Source organism: Crocodylus porosus, unplaced genomic scaffold (genome assembly GCF_001723895.1).
Source record: "Crocodylus porosus isolate Cpor-Errol unplaced genomic scaffold, CroPor_comp1, whole genome shotgun sequence".
NCBI lineage: Eukaryota > Metazoa > Chordata > Crocodylia > Crocodylidae > Crocodylus > Crocodylus porosus.
In genome coordinates, this window is record NW_017728906.1 from 86,362,075 (window position 1) to 86,366,008 (window position 3,934).

General features: G+C 36.9%; 1 long non-coding RNA gene across 1 annotated transcript; it reads right to left on the reverse strand.

The window, feature by feature from the left end:
- Nucleotides 1-322: 322 nt before the first annotated feature.
- LOC109306213 lies at nt 323-3,614 on the reverse strand. The gene is made up of 2 exons (XR_002099889.1): nt 2,225-3,614; nt 323-1,926 (listed from the first exon to the last, which is right to left on the reverse strand). It is a non-coding gene; the product is annotated as an uncharacterized LOC109306213 (long non-coding RNA).
- Nucleotides 3,615-3,934: the final 320 nt, after the last annotated feature.

Below are 3,934 nucleotides of genomic sequence, written 5' to 3' on the forward strand. Positions count from 1 at the left end.
CGACTCCCAACTTAAGTCTGAACCTAAGTCTATTAAACTAATTACAAGACACATGGGTTTGAAGAGGTCCATGGAGTGAAACGAACAACCCGGCAGATGGACCTGAGATCCTTCTCTCTTTGCGGAGGTGGACTGATTGATGGAGTAAGGATTCCTCCACATATGCTTATATCACTCAGTAGAACTGCCCAAAGAGTATAAGTGGCACTTCCATTGTCATGCATGATTAGCCTGCAAATGTCAGTTAACCACACAGTAGGCAGATGTGTCCTTCTACAGGGTTTTATCTTCCCCCTTGTGCTAGTAAAGTAACCAAGTCATATACCTGTAATTAATATTAGTGGTTTAAGTTAATTTTCTCTGCTTGAGTTAATGGCTTTACAAAAAACAATACAAAGGTATCTATCAGGAGCAAGTAAAATAAAGCCCTAGGCAACCATGAAAATTGCACAAGGAAGTGTTTGGATTTGTCTGATTCACCGCTTTGCCATGTAAGCTACCATGCTTTTCTCTTCTGACAATACGATGCACACAAGTATTTTAATAATTTGATGGGAAGACGTTATGCAAAGAATATTATTTGCCTTCCATAATACAAGACTGTGATTTTAGATACACAGAGAAACAACCCCTCACACGTTATGCAATTACACTAGTAAATTAATTTTAAAGGAAAGGCGTGGGTCATTACACTGACATTGCTACTATGGATGATATGGGTCTGTCAGGAAAATTGCAACTTGATATACTAGCACCACATGCCTTTTAGGCAGCTAATTCTGATCTTATTTGCACAGAAATCATGCACTGAAAACATAATGATTTAAAGCAAAAATCACAATCCAGCCCAAAAATGGATTCCAGTAATTTTGGGAGGTGTTTTTGTGCCCTGTCTTAACAGTCTGATTTCCTACAATGAATGAAAGAATGGACCTACAAAGTATTTTTTACACCTTCTAAGGAAAATGGAACAAACTAAGGCTGATTTGATTTCTTCTAAGCTATCCTTCCTAAACCTCAGTGACATAGGACCTTGCAGATATAGATGTTCTGTTTACAGCTGGCTTATTCCACTGGATCTTGCCCTCTCTGTTAACACTGCAAATCTTCTCACCTAATGATGGACCACATACTGTTATTTTACATTCTGATTCTCCCACCTTTAGTCAGGTTGAGTTGCAGTTACATCAATTGACTTACATGTATAAGCCCTAGCAGCTCTGAGCTGGGGTTGGAGAATCAGATTTACAGGCACAAAGAGTGTGACCTGTAACTAGGTGAAAAGTCTGAAGCAAAATTAAAACGCTTTCATAAACTGAAACACACAACAGACTTTTTTTTTTGTTTTCTCCTTGCCTATGTAGTTGTAATGTTTTGGAAAAGAAATCAAATGGCTTTAATATGAAATCTTACTGATGTAGTAATACATTATCTATACTATGCAGGCATACAGTCATTAACTATACAATTCAGACAAAGTTTGCCCTCAATGTTAGTGTCTACTTCTTTCAAAGCTGCTTCTTGATTGCAAACCACACATGAATTCAGCTTTCAAAACTCAGAGCCCATCAGTAGTCCAAAAAACATAGATTTTGTCAGAATGTCATGACTGTTTATTATGCTGCTTTGTTTTCCATTCCATATATTATAAAGAGGCTGCAGTTCTAAGATGGCTGTCTTTTTCCAGATCTGGATGCTGTCTATCTTGACTAATCTTATGGCTGGCTTGGAAAGCTGATGTATTTGGCACAGTTCACATTTTGCTTTGTTGTGTTTCAGACCAGAAGTTCTTATTGTTTTAGAGATTTCCTCTGAGTACTTGCTTTTTTCGTCTGAACGTTCCCATACATCATCCATGTAGACAGTAAACACCTTCTTTGCATCTTAAATAGTTGTCCCTTTTCTCAGTGAAAACTGTCCAAAATGCTATAAAGACAAAATGGAAAACACATGAAACACTGTTGACTCACTTAAGTTATCAAGGCCCCAACCCTACAAGCAGTTTGATGCGAAAGCTGGGTATCTAACTATGCAGAACAGCTTGTGGATCCATGGATTTTAGTTCTGGGATTTTCGTGATTCTAGATACCTGGGGACTTGAGCACACCTCTTATCTAGCTACATCTTCAAGTATATCCCAAGTACAGACTTACTGCATTTGAATAAGTATGGTCAATATAGATTTATGTCTTCCCCCCATGACAGAAACAATAGGCTTACATACTACTTAACTGTCCATGAATCATCACAGTAACTCCGTTACTCTCCATTCTTTCTAATTTTGCCTGGCCTTTTGGCAGCTGTGAAGCAGATAGTCTCTGTGTGGTACTCATACAATAGAACTTCATATTAGGCATCATTACAATTTTTCCCAAATTAATCCAGTTACAGTGTTGGCCCGGCAGAACACAACCATATGGTAATATGTACAGCTTGGCCTTTCACTTCGTTTGTTCAATACACTGCCTTTTGCATGTCAACACAGCCCTTGGGAATTTCAAGATAATGCTGGCAGATAGCAGCTGCAAGAATGGCCAAACTATATCATACATCAATTTTGATATCGTAGAAGTGTCAGCACTGGAGTCAGTCTTAAAATTTTGATATTTGTGGGGCACTCTGTTAAAGATTATTTTCCAATCACTTTTTTCTGAGTAATTTTAATACTCTAGGGATCCTCAAAAGTTTCTGTTGTTGTGACTTCTGTCCCTGATTTGATATAGCACACTCTGACTTATTGGCTTTTTTTCTTTTTACTTCCAGTGCATTGTTGTTTTTGATAACTAGTAACCAGGCTGAATGTACTTATGATTGCCTCTGAAACAACTCTCTTCCATGGATATTCTATTTCTGCTCCTACTTTGCAATTATGACACTCTCATGCTTTTCATTAGTGATTGCCCAGTTTAATTTTTCCCTAATAAAAGTCTGTGATAGTTTCCCTTTGTACAAAATGTGAGGGTTTCTCTCTTAGTTTGTAGTGGTGAACCTTCATGCACTGTAATTATTTTGGTCATTAAAAATTAAAATTGAAATTACAAGATCCAAGAGAAAATATAAAAGAAAACAATTAATAATAAATCAATGGTCATATCTCTCTTTTTTCATAGCCTTCTATTGAAAACCTTTCTCTGATGTTGATCTTCGCTCTTTCAGGCTGATAGAACTAGCCATTTCATATGGATTTTTCATAAAGTCCTGAGTTGTCTCCCCTTCATTTTGGCAGTGCTGACAACAACATGCTCTTTCATGTTTTATTCTTTTCAGGGATACAACATTCAGCAAGTTTGCAGAAATGCATCATAACCACATGTATGCTCTCTGCTAGGGATGTAGAATAATTTGAAAATGTTCTGCTTTCCTTCCGAACTGCACAGATGAATAAATTAACTTGGACATTTCTTTTTCTCTGTTTTGCTTTGTACTTCATTGTAGTTGTCTTAACCCTAGAAAAACTTTGATTCCTTTTTTGCTATTGTGCAATCATGACAAAACTGAATGGCTTATGAAAAAATATTCATAATTATCAATGTATTGCAAGAACTGGTGACTTCTGCTAGACATCAGGAAAAAAGACCAAGTCCTCACAGCCCAAAGTTTCACCTGTATCTGCTGCTTTTAAAAAAAAAAAAAAAAAGTGTTCATGTTTTGACAGCTTGGATCTAATTCTGTGGAGGTACCCTGCACTCAGTACCTCTAAAGTCAACAGCAGATGTGGGAACTCCAGCACCTTTGAGAGTTTGGTAGTAAGCATCATGCCATTCTTTTGAAAATGTTGGACTTAAAGCAGAGTTTCGGTTTTCTCATCTGTTAAATGAGATACTGAATGAATGCACTGGTTGTGAAGATTTATCAATAGCTTAATTATCTTTGAACCTGGAAAGTACTAAATACTTTTAATATTTTTACTGTTCTAGGCATTCTTCACAGCCAT